Source organism: Haemaphysalis longicornis, unplaced genomic scaffold (genome assembly GCF_048455015.1).
Source record: "Haemaphysalis longicornis isolate Haplotype H1 unplaced genomic scaffold, Haemaphysalis longicornis Haplotype H1 scaffold_2, whole genome shotgun sequence".
Lineage (NCBI taxonomy): Eukaryota > Metazoa > Arthropoda > Arachnida > Ixodida > Ixodidae > Haemaphysalis > Haemaphysalis longicornis.
The window spans coordinates 222,731,947-222,747,805 of record NW_027526295.1 but is presented as its reverse complement, the minus strand read 5'-3'; the positions used below and the strand labels follow the sequence as shown (position 1 = coordinate 222,747,805).

Genomic DNA, 15,859 nt, shown 5'->3' with positions numbered 1-15,859 from the left:
CGAAAAATGATGAGAATGCCGTTCTCGTCAAATGTCACATGGTATTGTCGCCGAAATAAACGCACTAACAGCCAGTGCCATTCGCTGTGAACGTCATTAGATTTCGTATGTTCCAGGGGAATAACAAGGTGGAAACAGAGAAGTATTTACACTTCGTGAATGTCAAGAGAGTTAAGCACAACGTCTGCACACGGCGGATGTGTTATGAAAACATGGGCTCAAATCTCCCAAGAAAATAGTCTATTACACATTAGAACAGACTGAAACAGAACTCATCATGGCGCAGCAAGGTTCGTCCGGAAACTTTAGGGAAAATTAAAAAAGTAAGAAAAACTACAATCCACTTCGGTACAAATAAATTAGGGATTTATACACACCCCCAACACCCCTTTAAAACCACCCAGAAGGATCTGGACACTCCCCAAAAAAGATATCACAACCACGGGCCCAGGAATTTATACACCCCCCTCCTCCAATCGAAATTGCCAATCGTCATCCACCGGAGAAAAATCGATGTGTACGCTGTTCCTTATCAACATATACAATGCCTTCGACGAAAAATGGCGGTTCGTTAGGCGCACGAAGTGTTCATGTACGCATGCTAGTGGCCGGAACGCAGCCGCAACGCTTCAGACTGGCCTCTACGCGCACGCAGCACGGCGGCAGGAGTCAGGGGGGAAACAAGGAGAGCGAGTGCACAGGAAGCGCTTTTTCGCCCAGCCAGCCAGCCAGCCGGAGAAAGGAAGCCGTGCAAGAAGGGGCAGGCACGCGGGGCTGCTGCAGGTCAGCAGCCGCTGGAGCGAAGCAACGCAGCCCGGCGGGTACGCGGAGGAGCTCCACATTCAAGGGGGAAGAAGAGCAGAAGCAGCAGGAATGAGGGAGGAGAGGCGAGAGGAGAAAGAAGCCAGCGACGGGAGAGAGGTCATCAAAGCGGACAGCAGTGAGCTCTCGAAAAGGCCAAGCGAAAGGTGCACCACAACACGCCACCGACCCGACAAGCATGGCCATTCGCCCGCAGGAGTTCCGCTCGAGCAACAAAGTGGGGCATGGAGGATAACCACCGTTTAAAAATTGAGCAGCGTATCATTCCAAAACCCCGGAGTTTTCTTGGAGTCTGGTTCGCATTCTTTGCCCCCCCCCCTCCCTCCCTCCCTCCCTCGCTCTCTCTCTCTCTCTGCGTTTGTTTCAAAAAGCGAACCAGGATACTTCCCGAAGGTTTAGCATTATATATTTAACTTCGAAATCATAAATGCGAATAGGGCTTGCGCTTGCGAGCACTTGCTGTACTTTTCTTTTTCCACGAGTAAACGCTCATGTCTACTTCAAATTAAAGTAGTTACAGGCAATATTAAGAAATATAAATCGAGCCTAGTCTTCATGGCCAAACCTGCACTGCGCTGCCCACCCCGCTTGCGCACAAGGTACACACACATGTACACAATTTTCTGTGCATGCGCCTTGGCCGCAGCCAGGCTGATGTCCCCAGTCCCGAACAAACACGAAGCTCTGTCACCAACCAAGAGGCCAGTCGTTTGGAACAAGAATATCGACGATCATGACGACGACTGTGTGTGATGTCCCGCCCTTGTACGCGTAATTCCTATTTCGCACTCTCAAGAGCAGGCTGGCGTGATAAGGGCCTCCCACGGTGCATCAAAAGTCTTCTAAGTCCTTAAACCAGAGCCAGAACTTGGAACTCCAGCTCAGAGAATTAATTGGAAGGTCACAGTAAATAGGTGTTCATAGAAAGTCCCTAAAAAAAACTACGAAAGAACGAAAGAAAGAAATAAGTAAAAATAAATAAAATAAAAATAAAAGAAAGAAAGAGGGAAAACAAAAAAGAGAGAAAGGAAGACCGAGAATTAGGGAGCCATGGCGAGCAGAAACGTCAGGAAGTGAAGTGTCGGAACCTTACCTTCCTCATCACTCAGCAGCGTACACGTGAGGACGCGGTTTTCACTCGTCGTCGTAAAAACCTATCACGCGTTTCTTTTTTTGCGTTACCTAAAGACTACAGGAATAGAACAGCGAGCCTTCACGGCGGCCGCCCACAAGACGATCACACACGTCGCATACATTACGCTCTATTTTTCTGGAACAAACCCGTGGCTAAAAGCACCTGTCTGGTCCATTCTGGTCCATTTCTTCACCACGCACTTGTCCTGCCGCGCCGCCTTATAATGAGATCGTTTAGTACCCGGCGAGTTCCTTACCGTACCGCCGCTCGCTGCCCAGCGGCGACTTGCGCCGAAGAGAAAGCCATTTATCCCGGAATACAGAGGGCGAGAAAACGGAACTAACCCGATCGGACCGGGAAGAAAAATGGCGGCTTTTACACAAACAGACCCACGCAGGAAGCTCAACCAACGACGGTCGAAACCTCACAGGCGTCAAAATCCACGAGGATGTTCGGTCGTTGGAAAGAGTCTACAAACGTGCACAAAAACCGAAGGGAAAAACAGAGGCGGTCGTGAACGCAATCCGATCGAGAGACGGCGACGAATATCGGTCAGGCATGCGGGGGGCCTATTTATATCGAACTTCGCCTACAAGTTCGTTGAAGGACAATTAAAACAGCGACAATGGCAACGCCGTGCATTGTACGCAGTATTCTTGGCGCTAAGACGGAAGATATCCCGGTCTGACGTCCCGGTCCTATTAGAAGCGGCGCACCCGCCGCGCTAATCGAGGCGGAAAGCGACGTACGCGCAGTGCTTGTTATATGTACAATGAGGAAGCGTCCGCGCGGAAGGCGCGCGCGTCAACTTTTGGCGTTCCGTCGCTGCAAGCGGTTGGCCACGAACAAGCCAGAACGGACAAGCGCAGACTAATGATAGCGGGCCCGCAGGGCCGAATTTGAATAAAGCTAGCGCGCGAACATCGCAGCAGAGAGGAAGAAAATAATACAAGAAACGCACGCCACAGACTCGCGCACTTACTACTAGTTTCCTGGCTCTCAAATAGACCTAGTATACTATCAAGGATGTCAGCCTTTACGGCACGTGTGCATCAACCGACAGATATAAGCAGGTCGGAAAACGCGCACATCTCGGTACGGTGCGATCGGCGCGTGCTGTCTTAATCCCGGCTGGCGGGGAAACGGATGTGTCGTTCCGCGACCACCTGTGCGGCTGCATGCGCCACGGAAACTCTGAACCTGCGTGGTCACGGCCCCGCATTCTCCGCCACAGCCGGGCTTCTCCCGGGCAACTGCGTCACCAACACCGCTCGGGGAACCTTCAACGACTAAAAGCGCTCGAAGAATCGCCAAATTCTCACAAGATAGAGAGTTTTAGCAGTCGGTTTGTTCCGTCGTTTACGTAGTTACCGTGCTGACCGGGACCCGACAGCGCCTGCGCGCGCGAGAAGGGCGAGGGCTGGCCCGCGGAACTAATCCCCCACACCGCGACGAATGCGCAAGTGCCCAGACGGGTCCCGCTCAACACGGTAACCACGTACAACACGGAACATACGGACTGCGTAAACTCTCTGATAAGAGGCTGCATTAACAGAGTAGAGAGTTTTAGCAGTCCGTCCGTTCCGTCGCGTACGTAGCTAGCGTGTTGACCGGGGCCCGTCTGGGCACTTCGGCATTCGTCACGGTATAGGGGGATTAGCTCCGCCGGCCTGCCTTCGCCATGTCGGCGCCTCCTCGCCTTCAGCGCGCGCAGGCGCAGACCAGTCCCGGTCAATCCGGTAACAACGTAACGAACGGAACGGACGGACTGCTAAAACTCTCTAGTTCCAACGGTCCGTATGTACCGTGTTGACCGGGACCCGTCTGGGCACTTGCGCCTTCGTCGCGGTAGGGGGGATTAGTTCCGCGGGCCAGCCTTCGCAGTGCCGGTGCATTCGTCACGGTGGGGTGCGCCCCCCTCTCCCTTCCCGCGCACGCAGGCGCAGTAGGGTCCCAGTCAACACGGTAACTACGTACCCGACGGAACAGACGGACTGCTAAAACTCTCCATTATATACCATCACAGATGCCGTGCAAACGCGCGTATCATACAAAAGCACGATGACCACCACGACAAAATTGAGCATGGACAAACTTGCAACCTCACATGGCCTCAGTTTAAAAGAAAGAGAGAGAGAGAGAGAGAGAGAGAGAGAGAGAGAGAGAGAGAGAGAGAGAGAGAGAGAGAGAGAGAGAGAGAGAGAGAGACGGCGGTTCCCCCGCGCACGCTTCCGCGGCGAAAATCGAGGAAGGTGTACAACGAATTGCATGCAGGAAAACGGCCCCATTAATGAGGAGCCGGTCTGCAGAGCGTTCATTACTATTAACCCGTCTTCCTCTCAGAATCGAGCAGTGTTTCGTTGCATGCCTACAAGATAGCTATCTCCTCTTTTCCTGCATCAGCCAGAAGGCGAGAAGGGGACAGAACGCAGCAGCACGTAAGGGAACTAAACAGCAACGAAAAAAAAAAAAGGAGCACGAAGAAGAAGAAGCGGCAAAAGACGGGAAACGACCTCGGTCGGAGGAAGCGAAGTCGGCGACGCCACTGTCGCCTTCGGCACTTTTCCCACCGACGACGACGACCTGGGTCGCCGTCGAGCAAGCACAAACGGTGCCCGGCGGCGCACAATTTCCATGCAGCCACGTAACCGAGACCGCTGACACCGGCCTGATATCGACGGGAATAGATAACCAGAATGGCGGTCGCATCGGCAGCCGAGAAAGGGCGTCTGGCCGTAAGACGTGCCCTCATCATTGGGCCGCAAGTTTGGTGCAGAACTCGCCTCTGCGCGCACTGCACGGAAAGGAGGGCGGGCAGGAAGTTACGTCACCGATACTCCGGGGCATTTTCAAGGCGACCCGATACTCGCTGGACGAACCGATATCTCGGTAGTTGCGCCCGCTGCATCGGCCGAGGAGGAACCGGGGGCTAGGGTGTAAACTGTAGTAGTTGCGCTCTTGAAATCCATTGATAGGCTAACTGAAAAAGCACATGGCTTCCCCATCCCATCATCGTTAGCTGGTCCCCCCCCCCCGCCCACAACCTTATCGAATCGATTTATTGATTATTTGGATAATTAATTAAGTAAATAAATAAATGTTTATTGAGGAAGGTGAAAGAGAACCTCCAATGCGTCAGTGAGAAAAGCCAATGACGCTTACGCCTGAGGCCGACTATAAAATCGACACATATGCCCCTGCGGGCACAAAATCATTCGCATACACAGTTTCCGTTTAAGCGGAAAGTGGGCAGAACCCGAAAGTGTGAGACAGTAGCAGGTTGCGGTCAATCAACTACAGACCCGTTCAGTGGGAACTTAAAAGTATGAAACCTTGTAATAGCACCCCTGGTTACCCAACGTGCCACCTGGTGCGGGAAAGGGCTTCGATCGCCACGCTACGCGGCTACCGTATACCTAGGGTTACCAGCCGCCAAGCACGGCAGGTTCGTTCCGGCTCACTGCCCCGCGGAAGGAGGCGAGGCGAAGGGCCGACAGAAATGAAGGAATTCAGACACGCTTCGCGAGACCAACCACACAAGAAAGAAGAACCGGGGGGACCTTCGGCCGGGCCGTAAAAGCAGGCCCGATAGGGACAATCACCAATACACGACGCTGCAGGAAGCGGCCGACGCAATAAGAAACATCTCTCGAGGAGGCCTGGGAAAAGGGGAGAGGGGGCGTGCACGGGGGCGAAGTTCGTAAACCGGAAACTGTTAAGACACACCGTCGGCTATTTCTGTGCTTGAGGCGCGGACCACGGCCCGATCATCGCAGCGGCGGGGAGGAGTGCCTGCAGACGGTGCGCGGACATCTGGCGGCCACATCTTGCTCTTCTTCTTCGGCCATTCTGGCCGCCCGGAGCGTTTTCTCCGCCGTGATCCAGGAGGAAGGGCGCCGCCACCTCGCGCCCTCACCGGGGGGGTCGGAAAGGCGTAAATTACGTCGCCTTCAAGCCGCCCAGCAGGCAAGGGTGTGCAGGCCAGCAACGGAGGCCTGCGCGCGAAATTTACGCACGCACGCCCGTGAACCCATCAGTTCATGGGCGCGGGCTGGAAGCGAGGCGAAGTGCGAAGGGGACAATAAAACTCCTTGGAAGTGCGGAAATCGGGCGAACAGCGATGGGTTAATCGTAGTGCATGTATCCGTTGCACAGATACTGAGTAGCACAGCTACCTCATCTTCTGAACTGAAAGACACTGGAGAAACGGAGCTAGAAACTGCGTGACGGTCGCAGAGCCTCCACCGCTGCGTCTAGACTGTGCGCGCTAAACCGCCTGGTACTGAACGCAATTAGGAGCCACGCAAACGCCGCAGAACGAACCCTTAAACCTGTTATCCTCACTTAAGGCTAATTATTTCCTACCCGTTCACCCCAATTTATCACCTTCTTCCCCGTCTCTTTTTTTTTTTTTTTTTCAGAGTATAGTTACTCCGCCTCGGCATTTCTAAGTTGGGAAAGCGATTCGGCTGCACCCGGTTTAGGAACAAGAAAATTAAACCCTCGGAGCTCGTTCCCTTCCTTGATTTCAGCCACGCGCTAAAAATGGTCTTCGTCAGTAAAGCCAAAGAGAAAAGCGCGAGGAAGTTACCACGCACAACCGCCAAGCTACCTCACTATACATACGCGGAAAGATGGTGAGGTGTCCAAACGTTTCACCGCAAGCGCTTGCAAACCGGACACGAAGTGGAATGTTCTTTCGGCCGCAACACCGTCGTTACTCCGTGTCTCGGAACGACGACTAACCAGCACCGAAGCGTTTCATTTGACTCACGATTCGTCGTGTGCAAAAAGCGAAGATACATCGCCCCGAACGTAGCGTCTAACCGTCGCCGACTTCAACGGCTACGTCAAGTCCATACAAAACCGGGAAGTGGAATGCAAACACAAAAATGTTCGGCGTTACGACGCGCCAACCTACGACTGGACTTCTGAGGCGTGCCGTGGAGGTGGACTACAGATTAATTAACACCAGCTGTGGAGCTTTAACGAGAACCGAAATACCGACGCAAACGTTTTCGTTTTAGGGGCAGAGCCTCTTAGGGGCTGGGAATGTTGGCGTCTCCAGGCACCGTCGTCGTTCGTCTCATGTAGTCACGGCACTAAAACACCGGGAAACTCGTTTACACCCCGCGCTAGAACGTAACGCGCACTAAAACAATACCGGGGCGCTCGCTTACGCCTCGCGTAGGAGCACTTCGTAACGCGCACTAACACCGGGACACTCGTAACACCGGGACACTCGTTTGCGCCTCGCGCTAGAGAACTTCGTGCTTCAAAAACAAGAGACTCACACTGTAACGGCCTCACACTGTATGCTTCGCCCGGTCCCAGCTTTCACATTAGTGGAGATGGCCCGGGATTTTTTCGCCCCCACCAGGACTACAGCTATATCTATTACAGGACCTGATGTATTTGTTGCATGTCCGGAAAGAAATAACCAGAGAATAATGGATGCATTCTGCAGGCCATAAACTAAGGAATAAAAAGAAATAGAAATATGGAAAACAGCCCAAATGGTACAACCAGAGTTCCTCAAAATTGAAGGACTCTGGTACAACTGAAACTGAAACTGCCCTGTTTCTAAGTGTCAATCCCAGTATTGTTCAAGAAGTTGAGGTGACCACATGTTGGCGAGATTGTCACCAATGTATCAGCGAAGTTACCAATGACCCGACGGAAAAAAAAAGTGGGCGAAAGGAGCAGGTATGCACACAGGCTTTGTTGTCTAGAAGGCGTTGGTGGGACCCGCAGGAACCCCGAGCAGGAGGAGCCGTTTCGTAACGCCGGTGCGCGCGCCGAGAGACGGACGGAATAAGGGCAGCGGCACATCGTGGTATTGTTACGGCCAGCGCGCATATCGACTCGGCAGTCGTCCGTCGGCCGAACGGCCTCACGAAGGTCAGCTGGTTCCGTCGACCGGTCGCCGCCGACGGGACGCCCTCCCTGCTCGGCCTGCGGACCCGAGCGGTTTTCGCGCAACGGACAACCTTCGCAAAGAGGCGGCGAGGCGCGGAAAAAGGCCCCCCGACTGCTTGCAAGTTCGGCCCGGTGGACGAAACGTCCTCGACTGCCACCGCTATAAAAAGACGACGTTGCACTCAATGTGAAAGCTGTCGGAAGTGCAGAGACAGCAGTGATTCGCCGTAATGGGCAGTAGCGCCGTTATTCGCCCACTGCTACCACCCAATGCAATTCAAATTTCCCGCCTTCGCAATGCTCGCGCGCCCCTTGCCGGAACCTGCGCCAGCGGGAGTTCTGTTCTTTTTGTGCTTGATTTTCCTCCCGCACGTCGCCGGAGTTGCAAAACGCGGGCGCTGCCGGTTAATTACGTATATCTTGCCTCAATGTACCTGCAGTTTTCTTTGCGCTGAACACCGGGGAGATGTATGACAAGCGCCAGCGGTTCACGAGTTTCGAACGATGACTATATAAACCGCTTGGTTTTCGAAGCCTCTGTGGGACGCCGCGACGACAGCCGCTACGACAGAACGCCGTGTGGCTCCCAGCGAGCGAGCCCTAAAGTGCTCAGCACTTAAAAAATAAATAAATATGGCATGCGAAGCTCGAGACAAATCACGTACCCAGGAACTTGCTTTGCTGCTACGGGTTTCAAAGGGACGATGAAGGGAAAATGCAAGTTTGGCTCATACGACAGGTTGCCCTGGCAGGACTACATACATGCCGATTTTGCCAGAACGTCGAAAAATAAAGCTAACTTGAAAATTGACCAAGTTAGTGACGACTCGCCATCGACTTTCTCTAACTGCCCTGGGACGTCACGGGGACTAGTTGGCAGGCGGTCGCTGACTAAAGCAACCGCCAAATAACCACGACTGCTTGATGGATAGCATGGAGTTAACACCTCAGTTTCTGTTTTTTGGTGCCTCACGAATTACGCCACTGCTAATCTTGTGCGACAAAAATGTGGAAGTTTGTCCATATCTGTGCCATTTTTCTGGCTAAAACAACGGCCCTGCGGGGCCTGTATGGAGTGGGGCGAGTGTTTAAACGTTCGTTTTTAACTAATACGGATGTATATATTCTACATGGTCCCTGCATTGATTATTTGCACACACACACACACACACACACACACAAAATCATTCATCGATCTGGGCGTATCCTTGCTTCATGGATAATTCAGGGGCCCCTCAAGTACAAGAAAATAACCGCGACGTCAACCACATTCCCTTCAAATAAGACAGGCTGAAGGACAAGATGCTGAGCAGTCAACGCTGAACGTGTGATGCGAACTGTAGCGACATCCTGACGCATGCAGCTAGTATACAGACTATCACGCGCAACTAAAACCACGTTCTGCCTTGAAATGCTTTCGCGGCGGTAGATCTCCGCTTACACTCAGCTCCCTTTGCCAACCACACCGGAGGCTGTGTGTTATCGGTGTACTGTTCACTAGCAGCCACCTCGAAGAGTTTGTGCTGAAACGATGTTAGAGAGTTTTCTTTCTCTTTACTTACAGCATGTTCATGACCCCCTTCAAAAAGTTAGCTTTCCTGCACGACACGCTAGATTGTAATGAAGCATCCCTTACAGGGAGTTCTCGGATCGGGCGCCGCGGCCCCGTGGTAGCCACATTAGTTATCATTTCAAGTAACAAGTCCAGGAATGACGCAAAAGAGGCGAAAAATGAAACGCACCGCACTGACCAAACGCAGACCGCTTTGCTTTCCTACAACCAGCGGTCAGAAGAAGAAGCTTTTGAAAATAGCCCCGTCGTGTACCCACCGGGAGCGGCGACAGAGGCAAAGGCCGCTCGGAGCGTCATTGCCGCTTGTCGCGCATCACCACACAACAGCACTTGCGCGGTGACCTGGAAAATTCTGCGGCCATCTGCGCGTCACCCGCGCCGCCGCCCGCGCTGGGCCAGGAGGGCCCACGCTGGCCCCCGCGGCGTGTGACCTTACGGCCAGAAAACAATGGCCCCTCGAGAGCCGCCGACTCGGCCTGCTGCCCGCGGACACCGCCCACGGATACGCCATCACCTCCGCGCCAACATTCATCCTACAACGTGGCGTATTCCTGACGCTCGCTCCAAGGAGAAAAATCTCACCCGAACGTTCTCAACGACGCTACGACATCGCCATGGCTACTTCTCGCTAACTCGCCTTGACCCTACTTTCATGCAAGTGAACAGCGAAGCAGGATTGCGCTCCTCAAAAGAGACAACGGGGCTGTTTTCTTCACTTACACTGACTACACTAGTGCAGCCATCCTGTGCCGGAAGTGCAGTCAATGCAGCCAGGGTAGGCGAAAAAAATTAGCAGTGGCTTAGCTCGGCTATGCCAGGATATACGTAGCGTGAGTTAGGGTTCAGCTGGTTATTCTAGCTTTCCTGGTTGTCTAGGATTAGCTTGATTATCATGCTTACTGCTGCTTCAACGACACACACATACGGTATACGCATTATGTGACACATGCACATTTAAATATCAAGCGGCTCCGGCGCAGCGTCACCAATCGCCCCAGAGCTAAGCTGGCTCCACAGGCGCACGCGGTGTTGCTGCGACGCACGAGCCATCGGTTCCCCACCCGGCCATCCCTCGCATCATCAAGTGGACCGGGCCGCCACGTGCGGAACGGAGGTAGGCAAAGACGCTGGGCGCGCGGGGTGTGTGAGACGCCGGGCAGCGAACAACGTTCTGTGCGCCGTGTGACATCACTGCTTCTCGCGCATGCGTAGCACGGCTCTCCAGGAGCCACGCGAAACTGCTCAACCTCGCCAAGTGTAGCTCACGCTACAAAAATAGTTCAAGAGGCCGGTCGGCTACCCTGCGCGACCGAGCAGAAGATGGAAGAATGGTCTGCGCATTGATTATGGAGGATGTGCGTTTTCCAGATGATGTGATTTTGTTGAGAAAAATAATGCAGACCACGTGCGCTTGCTCTATAGTGTTGCAGGACGTGCTTTTGATCACTCGCTTTCGACGACAAGAGAAACATTTGCCTTCTGGGCCAATTCTCTCTGAGGGGGCCAATCCCTACTGGGGGCATGTGAGTGTTCCGTCCACGAACAATAATGTAACCGTGCAGTTTTCAATCGCGTCCCACTCAACGATGGCACTGTAATGAGGGAGCGCGAGTCAAATACGATCGAAGTCAAAGGGCGCCTTGGCCATTCACGCGTCGCCGAGAGGACAATAATGATGAATGAATGAATAAGACATTCCTCTCTGAGTTGGCGCTAGTCCAGCCAGCTCTTCCAATACAAGCGCTCGTAAATCAAACATGTCCTCGCGTACGAGTGAAGCTAGGTGTCAGAAGGGCACATTCAGCTCCTTGGCCCATTCCCGTACAATGGTGGCGTACACACGCCTGTCGGTTCTGCCTGTAAGGAACCCTGCGACTCAGATGACGCTGCAATGCGAAGAGACGTAATGAGAGAGAATGCCAGGAGCACGTGCGCCTGCGATTTTACAAAAAAAAAAAAAAAACAAAAAAAAAAAAAAAAAAAAAAACAAGGTAGATTTCGTCGACGATGCGAAATACATTTACTCCGTACCCTGCACTACGGCGCGCATCGTGGGAAAGCTAGAGCATCGAGCGCGACTTTTCAAACATATCGTTCGGATACGGTGCAATAAGCTGACGTCACAGAATGTTACTGCTAAAAAGGTGAGACGATCATAGGAAACAAACAGCTGGAAGACGACCCCCAAGAGGAAAGGACACACGCACACTCCTGTCCCCCGGCGAACACGGTGAAGCAGCCATATTTTTAACGCAGCAGGTGCCGCTCGGGTGGATAAATTGCCAGATATTTTGCAAGAATTGCACCGACTCATACAACGCCGGCTAACAATCTCTCGACAGTTCTTTGTGCTGCTTCAATAAACACAGCCGCCACTTTCCCAGCTTTTAGTTCTTATCCCGATAAGGCGACGGCGTCCGAGCAGCTGCCCCGACAGAACGGGGAAAAAAAGCGCCGTACAGGGTGTTGAAACACGGCAGCTTGAGTTCTTTGCAGACGACGGAACCATTGATATTAGCGTCACTAAGTAAGCTACGCTTAAGAATACCGCCACTTCGTGCACCCAGAAGCGTCTGGGGGCCATTTTGTTTCTGGCTTGCAGTGTTGCAATCTCTCTCAACGACACCGCCGCCGGTTGTGATGGGCCACTGATCTCCACTAGAGTTGGAGATCAGTGTGATGGGAAGAGTGTGACCGGCCGCTCTAGCGCCCGCGCAGCAGGGAGAGAGAGAGAGGAGACGCCCAGAAACAAAATGGCTGCGCCAATATGTAAACTAATATCACGTGGTGCCGACCGACCAATGAAAATCCTGGCGGCACATAACAATGAGAAAAGAGTGCCGATACTCTGAAAGCCTTTATTTAGTGACACTAATTTATATCGTCAGCCCACATGCACTCGGTAAGAAGGATAATAAGCTCGCAAGCTGCGTGCATTTCCACGGTTAGCACTTACGCCTACTTCGTCAGAACGAAGCGATAAAGTTGATGCAAGGGACTTTCCTCCAGACAAAACTTAGGCGAGCTTGAAAGAGTCTTTCATACCGAAATATACTGTAAACGGTTGCTTCGTGATTCTTCGTCATATTTGCATTTTTCTTTCTCTGTGTTGTTCTCCCACTTACTTAGCAACGAAAGCCCGCGAAGAGCTACACTAGTTCTCCGTTTGCACGACCATGCGCGCAAATTCACTTTGCAATTCTCCTGAGCGAGATCATTGTAACGCGTAGCAAAGCCTTATCAGCACTGTATCGAGAAATCACACAGTGATATCTTTACCGGTACTTGAAAGTGGATAGATGGACCATTAGATGACGTCGAAGCCCTACCTAGCCAGAACGTAAACGAACAAGGCATCGAATGCCTTAAACAAAGTACTTGAAATTTAGAAGTGTTTTCGAAACGACAAGGTAAGAGGGCACTAGTCACGGCCAAAAACAGTCCTAGCAACAATGTGTAGCACTTGACCTGAGTTTCAGATAAAATATAACTAAACGCTTCGGGCACAACGCAAGCGCAGCCAGTTGATTTTCAATGCCTAGGACATGAGCAAACAAAAAAAAAAAAAAGCAAAAGCTTTTGCTTGACGTTTCCGCGCCTATTGTTGAACCTTACGACAAAGAAAGCAAAAACTTTTTTACAAGTTTCTAGTTTTTTTCCCCTTTTGTTATCACTTCAACGACGTCGCAGGCTTCCAAAAACGCTCGAGTGAACAATAACCTACTGTTTAAACTTTTCCTCCTGCTTTCGTCGGCACGAAGGAAAAGAAAATTTCTAGAACCAAGGGACTTAACACGATGTAGGAAAAATAATGAACCGAGGTTATGTAGCTTGCAACATCTCGTTTTATCGCCGATAAAGTACACCCGCTTTTCACTAAGGAAGAATAGCAAGGCGACTTGTTGAACTCAGACGAAAAAAAAAACACGCCACGCAACAAGGGCTGATTCTGATCAGCAAGACGTGCCAGCGAATCAGTAAAGGAGGGGGGAGAAGTTGAGCAACGCGTTACATGTGCCGGCCCCACCAAAGGTCCCCACGCAATGGAAAACCAGTATTAAACCGCGAATCGAAAGGAAAAAAAAACAACACGAGTGCACACAACGGCGACCGCGACTCGGTATTGAAATTCACTGGACGTCCAGAGGAAAAGCTAGAATCGAGGTCGGCGGCGGCCCGAGCCAAGGTATGCCATCGGCTGGGTGCCTTGCTGCCAGCGCCCGTACGGGGAAAAGTTACCGGCGTCTGCTGAGGCTGCAGATGGGCCGCGGCGGTAAGGACGAATGCAGCAACGGGGACCAGCCACAGTGAATACAAAACGCACCCTGACAAAAACAAAACTCGGCAGTACCGACAAACTGCTCGTAAACTTCATCCGGCGGCGTCTGCAGCAGCGATCGGCGCACTGAAGCCGCTCGCAAACGGATGGAGACAAGCCATGAGTCACAGTCAGCTGCGAGCTAGAGTGCCCTGACCAGTACCGCGAAGCTCTTTATTTACTGCACGCTGATACTTTACGGCACACCCGACATCTGCACGCGAAAGCTGCGAGCGCTGGGCTCGCTAAGAGGAACTAAAAAGCGAGAGTAAACATCCCGACAGGCCTGCGCGTCCGAGGGAAATGATAACTCTCCACTTAAATAAGAACGATGTCGTGAGCCGGGCCCATTACCTTATCTCTCGCCGATCTTGGCCACGCTATTCTGACAAGAATGCGTGGAAACGGCGAGAATTTCCGCTGCCGTGGCGCAGGAAAGCACTCGCGAATGCTAAAAAGCAACAAAATAAAAAGAGAGGTCCAAACCGCGTCATTAATCTTATGCGGAATGTTATAAATTAAAACCGCCCTCGTTGAAAATAGACAAAAGTCGGGTGTGAATGCAATCGGCACATTGCATGCTGCAGTACTGACAATTACTGAGCCTCAATTACGTAATCATAAGTCAAGAAATGGTTTTGAACAATTACGAAATTATTTTCACTAATTTATAGCAAAACACCGGATATGGATGTGTATTAAATGGCGCAAATGAATAAAAAAGAATGGCATCCCAAACAAAAGCGGCGCGAAGATTGCTTTGGGACCGTTTTGCAGAGGCGCGGTTGTTAGCGACTTCAGGTACTGGTCATGAAAAAGCAGATATGGAGGTGGGTTTACGAAAAACAAATGCGGTGGCACGCAAAATGAACAGACCGCTGCACGGACTCGTGACAAACAATGGAAAATGGAGAGCCGCATAACCGTTGTGAGCAACTGGAAAACTGCAGCCATACTTTTTGCATCATTGGCGCCATTAAATTCGAAAGTGGTTCATTCTTTATATAACGGGTAGCGGCCCTGGGTCTTCAAATACCACCACATCCTTGTTCTGTCCTCAATGGCTAAATGTAAACGAAAGGCACAGAATAAGCATTCAAAACTCGCCGGGAAGTTTTTAAAGTTCCGCCATCGCCATTGACATCAGCTACAAACACCCCGACCGTACGGGCACGTACCACAGGTAACGCAACGGAATCACCTCATCCACGTTCGTTCCACTCGGCCAGCAAAAATGTGCGCAAATACCTTGCAATCACTTCATACCGAACATGCCGGAGAGAATAAAAACTCACATAACGTCGTTACAGGACCAAACGCTTACCTAGGAGATCGTGTGAACGAGGCAGCGGACGGACAGAACAGTTGATTTCCGTCGGTGGCACACGCAGGATATACTCCAGTCGGGCTCAGAAATCCAACTTGTGCGTGCAGACGGAGGCTTTGACCTGTTGCTCGCCGAGTACACCAATGAAGAAAACGGGCGAACTCGTCGTCGGCGCACGGTATACGCTCCCGATTCAGGAACAGAGCAAGAAACACACTCAAACAGCAACACTGCCCAGTGCCGGCACGCACTGTCCGGTGTGGAGGAGGACCGTCGTTCACTAATCACGCGAAAACCGCACCAACTCCAGACCCATGACAACACCGTCGAAGCGTTCCAGAATGCGAGTACACAGCGAGTAAACGGCGTACGGCGCCTGCCACGACTGCTCGCTGCCTCGGACAGGAATAATAGAGCCGCCGGGCCGTTCAGGTTTTTCTTCCTCGCCGTGAGGCCACGATCGCACGGGACACGCGTGAGCGTAGCTAACCCGCTTCTACGGCCGTTGAAAGCCCGCTCGTTGCGCCATCTACACAACAAGCGGAAAATCAACAAGTGTATAGTTTCCCAGCCACGGCGCGCGGTGGCTCTGGGTCGCTTGCCAACGGGTGCGCGCTGTGTTTGAAGTATTCGCCGCGAGCTCGACATGTAGGTGGCGACAGCGTCGCGCTGCTAGTGTGGATGCTCCGCTGACCGGCCCGTAAGAATGCATACTGTGGGCGCGCTTCGTTCCTTTTTCCCGCTGTATGTGAGCACGAAAGGTGC

The 15,859-nt window shown here is 52.2% G+C and overlaps 1 protein-coding gene across 1 annotated transcript in view; it reads right to left on the bottom strand.

The window, feature by feature from the left end:
- Nucleotides 1–15,598, bottom strand: part of Drak (Death-associated protein kinase related) — a 230,290-nt gene extending 214,692 nt beyond the window's left edge. The window contains exon 1 of the mRNA XM_077699468.1: nt 15,092–15,598. The gene's annotated coding sequence lies outside the window, so the exon portion shown is untranslated. The remainder of the gene's footprint in view (nt 1–15,091) is intronic.
- Between the last annotated feature and the right edge of the window lie 261 nt (nt 15,599–15,859).